Genomic DNA, 13,518 nt, shown 5'->3' on the forward strand with positions numbered 1-13,518 from the left:
ATGGCCGCAATAGTAGTCTTTTGGCACCACCTTCTGGGAACTACATATTCCAAGAATGCCCAGACCTATTATCTAAGTAAGCAAGACTTGTCTAAGGCTGTCATGGTTGATGATAGTAGGAAAAGCTGGCGAGAAACAGCACCATCACACTCCAGCTATCTTTCTCCAAGCGCCAGCCATTCAGTAGTGTGGAGAAGGCAGTTTTTGTCCCTATACCAAATTGTCAAGAATCCAGATAATTAAATTAAGAGTGAAATCATGGATCTGGAAATCCACAAGGTACCCAAGCACCTTACTAAGAATGAAATAGCCAAAGTTGCACATAATTCCTTAGGCTACGATTCTATACCCATTTATCTCAAAATAACCTTTACTGTAGGGCTTAATTTTGAGCAGCATATCTACGATTATACCGTAAGTAAGAATGCCTCTATGCACTTGGTAGGTATGTTTTCATTCTACAGCATGTTAATGTTTTTCTCCACCAATAAAAATCCCTTATTCAGTCCCTCCCCCACTAAAATACAGGTTAGCGGTTGAGTGTTTGGATTATCATCATAGAGAGTCCCCACACTAGCATTTAGTCTGCTTTTTGATTCACTGCAGGGATGGGCTACTTTGCTCCTATAACTGGCAATCAGACAACATCATTGCTAGAGTGAACCAGGCCACCCTAGAGCATTCCTATTTTCACTTTTCTGGATCCCTATCAAGGGCTTTTACTTTTTTGGTATGGGTAGGATTGCTCCATTTTGGTTCATTTCCAGTGCATGTTATTGCTGGAAACAAATCAAAGTGATCCTTCTCCTGCCTTCCTCTTTGAATTTCCCATATCATGAAGTGGCTTAAGAAGACAGCCACTTTATGTCCTTCTCCTCTGTGGACAGGCAAAGGAAGTTTATATATATCCTCTTGCATACCTATTCCAGCACAACACAAATGTTGTAGCCTTTGGGAAGAAATTGCCTTAACTGAACACCATATACATTATCTGTTATGTAATAAATCACAAAATTCAGTGCTCAACAGATAATGTCTATGGTGATTCCCAAATTCAAGACAATCTTCCTGAAAAGGTTACACCATTTGGATTATGCAGATCTAACTGACCAATGTGTTTCAAATGTTATTAGCCTTACTTGGTCCAAACACAATCAAGAGTGCACTGTTTTCAATAGGAAAGAATAAAACACATGCTCAGTTTATCCTTTGAAATTAGTGGGAATTAGATGTAGATAACTGTATAATTATAATCTCTCTTTTTGATGGAATATTTTAGAAGAGTAAATCATAAGTAAGCTGGCTGGATAACTCAGTTGTTTAGGGCAGCAGTCCCCAACCTAGGGGGTGTGTCACACTCACAGGGGTGTGTTACACTTGCACAGGGGTGTGTCACACTCGTGAGCATGCATGCAAGCACAACATCCCCCTTTCACGAGCATGACATGCTCCCCGAGCATGGCATGCCCACCAGGTGATGGGATGGAGATCTTTCTCCACGTTCCAGTTCCGAGAAACTCACGGACCTGCACCAGGTCGCAGACTGGGGGTTGGGGGCCCCTGGTTTAGGGCTGTGGTCCCCAACCTTTTTGACACTGCGAACCGGTTGGGGGAGGACAGGGTCCATGTGCAGGGAAGGTGGGGCACCCCCTCGCACTTGTGCACATGCACAAAGGGGCAGGGGGAGGTCTGTCTCCGTGGCCCAGTCCAGCCCAGGCTACGGACCAGCACCGGGAAGCAGACCAGGGGTTGGGGACTCCTGATTTAGTTATCTGGCTGTAGAGACAGAGGTTGGGAGTCCGATTCCCCACTGTGCTTCCTGTGAGCTCCACTAGCTCGTGTGGCCTTGGGCAAGCTGCACAGTCCCAGGACACACACACCCCAGAAGAAAGGTTTGGTAAAGCACTTCTGAGTATTCTCTACTTGGGAAACCTCGGAAAAAGGCCACCATGTCAGAACTGACTTGAGAGCACATCGTTATTATTAAACTGCAAGTAAAATTACAACGGAAATGTAATACAAAGTAGATCGGTAGAAATGTACATAAACAAATGCTAGAATGCATCCACTGTATTCTACAGATATGGACATAAAATAAATTTTAAAATATGAGTAACATTACGAGTCACTGCTTCTAATAACCTGAACATGGTTAGCATAGTCATATAAAACAGACTAACTACAAACAAAATTTGACCAGACACTACAGATTTTTATGTGTTATTTTAACTCCCCAGGTAAAGCAACTTTAAATAACTTGAACCTTTTTACTTTCCAAAACAGTACATTGCCAATCCATTATCTGTACATTCCAACAGAAAAATAAATGCAAGTAAAGTAATAAAATATCTGCTAATTTAAAATGCACAAGAGGGGGCAGGATTTCTTCAGCTACTTCAGGTTTTTATTGCTAGATTGTCTAGCCAATAAAAGAGAGAAACAAATAATGAGTTCTTTGTTTCACCATACAGCTGGCCAGTCAACAGTTAAGATTTGTGGATATTCTACAGTACAGTATCTTCCTTCATACTGTGGTTATACCTCCCTTTCCATGCCTGAGTGCCTCATTTGGGGAGGAAAGGCCTTTTTTGGAACCAAACTTTCAGGACTATTCACAGCTGTAATGCAATATTTTTAAGTTACTGGCAATCTCAGGCTCAAGATTGAATGCTTTTTGATACATTTATCCTCCATTAATTTATACGTATTATTGAAAGTATTCTCTTCAGATATGCAAAGTTATCTTTTTTCAGGACTTTGAATAATTTGCTTTCCCCCCCCTTTTTTCCTTTTTGGCAGAACAGCTTTGGATGTCTGCTGTCAACTAAGTGCTTTCAAGCACTCAGAAGGAACTCTTTGGCCATTTGGAGATAGTTAGAGAAAGAAAAGGAGCTGTTTCTTTCCTATTATTTATTATTTTCGCAGCTGGCTGAGACCATGGATCCTTTAAGGGAAGGATTGCACAGAGATGCTATTTTGGGAAAACTGAGACGGCATGAAAGACTACTACCTCCTGGCTGGTTGTCAGGGCTGGTCTGGGAAAATTGCCAGGAGTTGTGCAAGGGAATCGGAGGTCAGAGACCAAACTAGGAGTCAGAACTAAAGGACACACCACAGCCAGAAAGACTGTTCTTGCTCAGGCAAAATCTGAGGCCAAACAGGAAGCCCGTTATAGCACTTCCTGTCTCTGGAAGCCCAGTGGACACCCCAGGGATGCAAAGTTGTTAGTGCTAAGTGCCTGGTCAGTTCAGGTATTTCATCTCACTGAGCAAACAACAGAAGTTGAGGATTACTGGTTCTAGTCCCCTCAGCTTCTAACAAAGAGTTAGCATGCCTGCTCTTTCATGGAAACTGAGGTAAATTTCTAAATATTCAAATATTGCTAAAACATCATTTGTGAGACCCATATCCCCTTCTCACTAGAACACTGTTCCTGTAAAAGGCAGCCTCTGAAAACTGTACCAAGTGGGAAGCATCTGTTTCTTCAATCCTACCAAAAATAATGATCATAAACCCATCTCGAAATAACCAGTTTTACGAAGATAACCTTTATCCTATGTACTTCTGAACTTAATCCAAGTTCCCTCTGATAAAATAGCTTGTTGTTGTTGTTGTTTAGTTGGCTAAGTCGTGTCCAACTCTTCGTGACCCCATGGACCAGAGCACACCAGGCCCTCGTAGCTTCGATGACACTCTTCAACCATCTCGTCCTCTGTCGTCCCCTTCTTCTCTTGCATTCACATGTTCCCAACATCAGGGTCTTTTCCAAGGAGTCTTCTCTTCTCATGAGATGGCCAAAGTCTTGGAGCCTCAGCTTCAGGATCTGTCTTTGCAGTGAGCACTCAGAGTTGATTTCCTTCAGAATGGATAGGTTTGATCTCCTTGCAGTCCAGGGGACTCTCAAGGGTCTCCTCCAGCACCACAATTCAAAAGCATCAATTCTTCAGTGGTCAGCTTTCTTTATGGTCCAGCTCTCACTTCCATACACCACTACTGGAAAAACCATAGCTTTGACTATGCGGACCTTTGTCAGCAAGGTGATGTCTCTGCTTTTTAAGATGCTGTCTAGGTTTGTCATCGTTTTCCTCCCAAGAAGCAGGAGTCTTTTAATTTTGTGGCTCCTGTCACCATCTGCAGTGATCATGAATCCAAGAAAGTAAAATCTGTCACTGCCTCCATATCTTCTCCTTCTGTTAGCCAGGAGGTGATGGGACCAGTGGCCATGATCTTAGTTTTTTTGATGTTGAGCTTCAGACCATTTTTGCGCTCTCCTCTTTCACCCTCATTAAGAGGTTCTTTAAGTCCTCCTCACTTTCTGCCATCTGAGTTGTATCATCTGCATATCAGAGGTTGTTGATATTTCTTCTGGCAATCTTAATTTCAGCTTAGAATTCATCCAGTCCAGCCTTTCTCATTATGTATTCTGCATATAAGTTAAATAAGCTGGGGGACAATATACAGCCTTGTACTCCTTTCCCAATTTTGAACCAATCAGTTGTTCCATATCCAGTTCTAACTGTTGCTTCCTGTCCCACATATAGATTTCTCAGGAGACAGATAAGGTGGGTCAGGCAGTCCCATTTGTTTAAGAACCATAGTTTGCTGTGGTCCACACAGTCAAAGGCTTTTGCAAAGTCAATGAAGCAGAAGTAGATTTTTTTTTTTTTGGAACTCTCTGGCTTTCTCCATAATTCAGTGCATGACAAGGCAGCAATCCATGAAGGAGAATAAGTTCTCTTATATGAAGAAATGCTCTTTGGTGTTGAAGGCAAAATATAATTTTGGCAATAAAGAAAATACAAAGGAGCTAAGTAGGTATTTCATTTTATGAGTACAAGGTAGAGGAAAGTCAGGGAAACTATAAGGCCTGAGCAGGTAAATAATCTGATACAATTATGATAAAGCTTTGGTTTGGCTTTGAAAATAAATAAATAAAATAAAACTTGATACATTGATACAAAAATGTCTAAATGAGATATTCCAAATCATTCTGTCCACCTCTGGGGATCTAATAGTTAGGTTTCAGCAGCTTTCCATTTAGTAGACCTTAAGCTATTTTACCCATTCACGGATTGCTGCCTTGTTGTGGCAAAGGGGCTTGAGTAATTCAGAGAAACTATGGGCTATGCCGTGCAGGGACACCCAAGACGGACAGGTCATAGTGGAGAGTTCCGACTAAACGCAATCCACCTGGAGCAGGAACTGGCAAGCCACTCCAGTATCTTTGCCAAGAAAACTCCATGGACAGAAACAAAAGGCTAAAAGATATGATGCTGGAAGATGAGCCCCTCAGGTTGGAAGGCATCTGTCACGTCTACTCATTGTCCCCTGTTTGTTCTCCCCAAACACTCAGGTCCACCTTCTGGATATTTTTACTCTTTTTACACTGCCACCAGTGGATCTAGTCCACACTATACCAAATAGATGTATCTCAGACGCATGCTGCCAATACAACAGGTTTATTGATCTTTTATTTGGTAAATCACAGATGTTCTTTTATTTCTGTTTAAGATCTCTCATTAAAGTGCTTGGGTTTGATTACATGTTTGCTTGCATATACTTATTCACAATAACCACTTCAACAATACTCTTTGACTATCTATCTAGTCGCTATTCCTTCTAACTCTTTCCTATTCTCTTTAACACTCCAACTTTCCAATCTCTGTCTTAACTCTCTCAATTCAATACACTCCCTCTCTCCATTCAATCTCCTCTCTCTCTCTTTCCTCTAGGTGTCCAACTGTCACTCTAACTCCCCCTCCTGTCCTATCATAGGCTCCTGCACATGAGCTCCATATGATGGACAGGAGTGATGTGGGCATTCCACCAGATACCACCACAGCATCCAACATGCTACTGAGGAAGAGTGGAGGACAACTACAAGTGTTTGGGCCAAAGCCGAAAGGAGCCTCAACTGCGGACATGCCTGGAAATGAAAGGAAAGTCCAATGCTGCAAAGAAAAATACTGCACAGGAACCTGGAATGTAAGATCTATGAGCCTTGGGAAGCTGGGTGTGGTCAAACAGCAAATGGTGAGAATAAACATTGACATCCTGGGTGTCAGTGAACTAAACTGGACGGGAATGGGCAAATTCAATTCAGACGATTACAATATCTACTATTCTGGGCAAGAATCCTGTAGAAGAAACGGAATAGCCCTCATAGTCCACAATTAGTGGGAAAAGCTGTACTGGGATACAATCTCAAAAATGATAGAGTGATTTCAATACAAATCCAAGGCAGACCTTTCAACATCACAGTAATCCAGGTTTATGCACCAACCACCAATGCTGAGGAGACTGAAATTGACCAATTCTATGAAAACTTACAACATCTTCTAGAACTGACACCAAAGAAAGATGTTCTTGTCATTATAGAGGACTGGGATGTTAAAGTAGGGAGTCAAGGTATAAAAGGAACAAAAGGAAAGTTTGGCCTTGGAGTTCAAAACAAAGCAGAACAAAGGCTAATAGAATTTTGTCAAGAGAACAAGCTGGTCATAACAAACACTCTTTTCCAACAACACAAGAGGTGACTCTACACATGGACATCACCAAATCGGCAGTATCGAAATCAAATTGATTATGTTCTTTGCAGCCAAAGGAGGAGAAGCTCCATACAGTCAGCAAAAACAAGACCTGGAGCTGATTGTCTGATCATGAGCTTCTTTTTTAAAAAAAAACATTTTTTTATTAATTTTCCAATCTATCTACATTGTTTGTGCTTATCAGACATCATGTTACATACTTGCTTACAGTTATTTGTTTTTTACATCTCAGTGTCTTCTCGATTATCCTCCCCAAATTCCGACCTTCTTTCAAACCATTCATATACAGATTTTAGTATATAGTATAGCTACTATCATAATATTACTCTCATATTATATAAAGTTCTCAAGATCTTCTAATAACATTCTTATTGAAAGTGGTTCCAGATCCATGACCCAGCTTTATATCTAGTTTAGTTTGCCTAAAATAAAAATTAAAAGTCACCATATTACATCTTTACCCTGATTCGGGCTCCCTTATTTCAATTTAGTTCTCCTTTTAATATATAGAATATACCCTTTTACAGATCCAAATGATAAATATAAACATGTTTCCAATATTAAGGGGCCCTTCCTTGTTTTCCCTTTTTTCATCTCTCTACGTAATTCCCTCTCTGGTTCCTCTTTTTTCATTCCCTGCTATATCTCTAAACATGCTGTCATCTTTCATGTCCTCTAAAACCATTTTGTAGATCTGATTTATGTCCATTTTTTGTACTTGATCTATCTTCAATGAGTCTTCCAGGCTTTTTTTGGTTAATTTTGCTGTTTTTCCCCCTTTGTCTTCCCTTGGTACTCTCCTCTGATCCAAGACTGATGTTTCTCTTAGATTAACTTTCTCAAGCTGCTGCTTAGTTTGGCATACATCATCTGTGATACTCCCATTTCCTTCTTTGTTGTTTTCAGTTGCTTGTGGACTATAGTCCTTCTGATGTTGATTGGATAATTTTGCCTCTTCATAATGAGATGTCACGATCGTTAATATTTGTTGAAGCCTAAATTTTACTTCATTCCAAAATTGTCCTTGTTGTGCCATTCTGTTTCTGCTGCCTAGGTGCTTATAAACAGATATTCCAAATTTCCAGAGTCATTTCAGGAGTTCTGCTTTGGCTATGTAGAGTTGAACCAAATTCGACCCAAGGAACAGTTTTTGAAAAGTCCACTGTAGGGTTAATTCCGGCCAAATGCAAAGAGAAGCTCACGAGGAGATAAACAGTTTTTCAGCCTTAAGCAACAACAGAATGTCCAAGGCCACCTCTTCTGGGAATCATTCCAAACACTTTAGATAGACAAAACAATGTCCACACTTAATTTGAAGAAGGTCTCTTAAGCTTATAACGCCAGGTTGTAAATATTCTTAAGTGTAATTTAAAAAGTTACTTTCTTCAGCTATCCCTCTCACCAGATTTTCTGCCGCTTTAAAAAGTTACTGAGATAAGATAGCAATTCTTTTTTTCCATATATAGGGGTACGTAGACAATTAGTTGCAAAAGAATTCTCACTCGATGGAAAAACAGCGATGCCAGGTGCTGTTCCTTGCTTCTCTCAGACGGTTGCCAGCGACTTGGAAGCTCGCCGAAGCTGCTTATTTCTGCCCATTGGCTGATTAGGGAGTTTCCTGGATCGAACCGGGGTGGCCGCCGCCCCCCGTGATCAACAGGCTTTCTCCCCAGTTCGCCACCCCTCCAGGGTGGTTCCGACACCTTGCGGTGTCCCAAAACAGGTCAGAATTCAGCCCAGGGGACAGAGCTCTGTCCTCCTGCTGCTGTCACGTTGCGACGTCAAGCCGGAAGTCGATCATGAGCTTCTTATAGCAAAATTCAAGCTTAAACTGAAGAAAGTAGGAAAAACCACTAATCTAAACCAAATCCTTATGAATGCACAGTGGAAGTGAAGAACAGATTTAAAGAACTCGATTTGGTGGACAGAGTGCCTGAAGAACTATGGATTGAGTCTTGTAACATTGTACAGGAGGCAGCAACAAAAACAATCCTAAAGAAAAGGAAATGCAAGAAAGCAAAGTGGCTGTCCAACGAGGCCTTACAAATAGCAGAGAAGAGAAGGGAAACAAAATGCAAGGGAGATAAGGAAAGTAACAGAAAATAGAACGCAGACTTCCAAAGAATAGCAGGGAGAGACAAGAGGGCCTTCTTAAATGAACAGTGCAAAGATATAGAGGAAAATAATAGAAAGGGAAAAACCTTAATGAGGGTGAAAGAGGAGAGCACCAGAATGGTCTGAAGCTCAAGAGTAGACTATGTCTAGATGGGCGGCATATAAATAAAATAAAATAAATAAATAAACAAACAAACAAACAAACAAACAAACAAACAAACAAACAAACAAACATCAAAGAAACTAAGATCATGGCCACTGGTGCAATCATCTCCTGGCAAATAGAAGGGGAAGATATGGAGGCAGTGACAGATTTTACTTTCTTGGTCTCCGTGATCACTGCAGATGGTGACAGGAGCCACAAAATTAAAAGACTCCTGCTTCTTGGGAGGAAAGCGATGACAAACCTAGACAGCATCTTAAAAAGCAGAGACATCACCTTGCCGACAAAAGTCCGCATAGTTACAGCTGTGGTTTTTCCAGTGGCGGTGTATGGAAGTGAGAGCTGGACCATAAAGAAGGCTGACTGCCAAAGAATTAATGCTTTTGAACTGTGGTGCTGGAGGAGACTCTTGAGAGTCCCCTGGACTATAAAGAGAACAAACCTATCAATTCTAAAGGAAATCAACCCTGAGTGCTCACTGGAAGGACAGATCCTGAAGCTGAGGCTCCAAGACTTTGGCCATCACATGAGAAGAGAAGACTCCCTGGAAAAGCCCCTGATGTTGGGAAAGTGTGAAGGCAGGAGTAGAAGGGGACAACAGAGGACAAGTGTAACGGGCAGACATAACATCACATGTCCGTCACAGCTGGGCAGTGAGTCATCGACCTATGGTGTGACGGAGGGTGGAACTTAAGGGGAGGAGCTAGTATAAAAAGGGGGGTGAGGAGTGTGTGAGGGAAGATTGGAGATGAAGGTCTGAGCTGAGAGTTAAAAGTGATTGTTAGTTAGAGTGAGTGAGTGAGCGTGTCAGTGGAGAAATAGTCTGTGTGAGCCAGTGTTTATTAACAGTGATTGACAACTTAATTCTCTACCAGTGATTTACTATCTTTATTTTTGTAATCACTAAACCAGTTTTTGTTTTTCAAAGTTACACTTGTCCTTTGCTTGATTTATAAGGATAAGTTGGTGGCAGCAGAGATTTTACAGTAAAGTAGCAACCACTCTCTGAGGTTTGAGGGTGGCTGTTACAACAAGATGGTTGGACAATGTCACTGAAGCTACCAACATGAATTTGACCAAACTCTGGGAGGCAGTGGAAGACAGGAGGGCTCTGGTCCATGGAGTCACGATGACTGAAACAACAAAACAACAACAGAATTGTTGTTCTAACAACATATTCCAGATGTGTTTATTATGTTTCATGCCATTTGCTTTAGAGAGATTTCAGATTTTCTATTATTAGTAGCAACAGTAGTATTTTCTTATCATTATGTGCTGTCAATTCAGAGCCAACTTACAATGACCGTAGTAGGGCTTTTGAGGTAGTGAAATTTTGAAGGAGCAGTTTTATCAGTTTCACCAATCTGTGTAAGTTTCTATGGCCAAGCAGGAACTCAAATCTCCTGAGTAATAGCCCATTTCTCTATCCACTACACCACACTGGATAGTAGTAGTAATATACACTGTGCTTCGAAGAGAATTCAAAATACAATTTGATGTGGCATGGAGAAGGAAAAGAGGGAATGGAACATGATATTAACTCCATGCTAGTAGTAAGAGTTAAGGTTTTTATGTGCCAATGAACACAACAGGAGAGCCTAAGATCCACTGCTTTCAGTGAAAATTTTACACCTCCTTAAGGCTCTTCCAGTAATATCAATGGGATTAAAAGTGGTGAACTTTCCTCGGATCATGTCAATCTGCATTCTGTGCTTTTATTTATGTTTAAACAATATGTACAACAAATATTGTTCTTATTATAATGGAAAGCATGCATGCCCATTCATTTGGCTGATTTTGCTTCAAAATAAATTCAAGGAGGAATTAATTGGTATTTATACTTGTGGTCATTAAGTTCATAGCTTTTTCTTTTTCTTTTCTCCAGTGGGAACTCTAAAAGGTTGCTCCTAGCAATTCCATTTTATTTTCACAAAAATGCCCCATTTGCTGCATCATTCCAAGATAGTCTTGGGGAAAATGCCTGCCACTGGGGGAAATTTGTTGCTGCTGCTGCTGTTTTTCTGTTCTCCTTCCCCACAAAATGACCCCAGGATGATGCAACGTTGGCAACATTTGGGGAAAATAAAATGGCAACACTCACCTAACTCAGGCCTGAATATAGTATTATCAGATGACTAACAAGATGATTTTGATTTTAATGTATGTTTGGTAAAACAAAATAAGTCTTTAATGATAAGTGAAGTACTTATTTATTTATTTATTTATTTATTTATTTATTTATATTTATTTATTTATTTATTTATTTATTTATTTATTTATTTATTTATTTATTTATTTATTTATTTATTTATTTATTTATACCCCACCTATCTAGTCATTTTGACCACTCTAGGCGGCTTACAACATAAAGGATAACAAGTTCAAGAAAAATTTATAACAATTAATTAATTAAATGATTCTGCAAGATGGGAAAAATACAAAATAAATCAAATAAAGAGAAAAAGAATAAAAAAGGAAAGAGGACAGGAATTAACTGGAAGGGAAGGCCTGCCTATACATAATAATAAGTAATAGGGGAAACAAGCTATTCTTAAACTATTAGCAACTGAACCACTGTCATACATTGCACTTAGAAAAGTAGTGCCCCACAGAAGATATCCTGAACATGAAGTACTGTACATGTTTTCAGCAAAATATTTTCAAAAATAATGGAGAACGTTTAGCATGTCTCTTCAGATTAATATCCTTTCTGCTCCTTGCTCAAAGTTACTGAACAGAAAGCTTTAGCTGTTACAGCTGGTAGCTACCCAGACTAATCCTCCTTCTCTGAACTTCCCAAATCATTTTAAACCTATGCAAGCTAGGGACTGTCACAATTGCAGTACATAATAAGTTTCCTAAGGGCATTTAAACTTGTATTTCTTTTCTGTGTGTAGAATCTCCAGCCACTCCACTATGTAACCACCAAGTATTATTAGAAAAAAAAGCAGATTCTCACCATTCATAGTTTCCACACCATTCATTGTGTTATAGATCTGGGTCCTTGATGGCAAATACTAAGGTTCTTGCATGGTTCTTCTGAGGAAAAAAAATGGAGCTTATGTCTCTTGGTATTCATCCCTTGAGCTGATATGATACTTCCCATGCCATCTCTAATTCATAACTCATTAAAGATCATTGAATATGGTGTTTCACTCCCTTATGACTTCACAGCAGAGTTCAAGATGCCTCATTATCACTGGTAAATATGCATGTGCCAATGAGAAAAATTGGGAGGGAAGCCTTGTTCGTGATTAATCCTGGATAAAACCGAAAGGAGATCTTATCAGGTGTTCTACTTTAAGTTCTGGCAATTATAAAAAAGACTAAATTGCTCTTTGTGCAATTTGAGTAGAAGCAGCAAACGAAACACCAGCTCAGCAAAAGAGATCTATTATGATTGGTTTGGCTGGGATATCTCGATGCACTTCTAAAATAACTTACCAGACTTAAGGCCCTTAGAATTGAAGGAAGGAAACTGACAACTGCTAAGGTTAAAGGTAAAGGTTCCCCTTGACATTTTAGTCCAGTTGTGTCCGACTATAGGGCACAGTGCTCATCACCGTCTCCAAGCCATAAGAGCCAGCATTTCTCCATAGACAGTTTCCGCGGTCATGTGGCCAGCACGACTAGACACGGAACACCATTAACTTCCTACCAAGGTGGTACCTATTTATATACTTGCATTTACATGCTTTTGAACTGCTGGGTTGGCAGGAGCTGGGACAAGCGACGGGAGCTCACTCTGTTGCATGGATTCGATCTTACGACTGCTGGTCTTCTGACCTTGCAGCACAGAGGCTTCTGTTTAAGCCGCACTGGGGACATGGTGCTAAGGTTACTGATATACAATTATTATTGTTGTTTTAATAGCATCTGGCCAGCATGTCGTGTTTCTGACTGTGCATTAGGAACAATTGTTCAGGGTACCCATGGTAAGGAAAAGGGGGAAATGTCACTTTTAATGTTTCAGGAAATCCATTCCATATTAAAAAGGACAAAACATATACAACAGCCTCTCGATCTGGCTTCTATGTATGCAACTGTGCCAAAGATCAACACAGTAACAAACTCATGGCCTCACACCTATAAGGAGGTACAAAGAGCCAAAACCATTTTCCTGAAGCAGCAGTTCTTAACCCTTTCTTTACCATAGATCCCCTTGAAATATTTTTTGTTGCCATGGACCACCAAGACTTAACTTAAGATTTAGAAGGAGAGTGGTTTTGCACAAAATGAGGCCAAAAGTTCAAGCAACACAAGAGGCAGCAGTAGGCGTGTCACTACAGCTACAGAGTATACATTAATATGAAATCCAATCAAAATATGCAGTATCCAATCAGTGTGGGAGTGATCCAGTCCCAACTGGTTAGCAGCCACTGCTGATGAATACACATAGCAAGATCAATAGTATAAACAAACACCTAGAGTGGAACAATTACCTTCTTTAATGAGTTAGACACTCCCTGGATGTGTTCAGACAAATTTCCACAGTGTCAAATTTGCTAATTAATTCCAATTCAGTGGCTTTGTATTACTATATATTTTTAAATGTTTTATCCCAAGTAAGGCAACTTTAAATTATTTAAGATCTGTGACAGAATGTTCTTAGAGAAACACTGAACTGTTTTGTCTCTGTAATAACAGAAAAATATTGATGTCACGTATCATGTTTGTCTGGCTGGATAGCTC

The sequence above is a fragment of the Pogona vitticeps genome, chromosome 5 (assembly GCF_051106095.1).
Source record: "Pogona vitticeps strain Pit_001003342236 chromosome 5, PviZW2.1, whole genome shotgun sequence".
In the NCBI taxonomy this organism is placed as follows: Eukaryota; Metazoa; Chordata; class Lepidosauria; order Squamata; family Agamidae; genus Pogona; species Pogona vitticeps.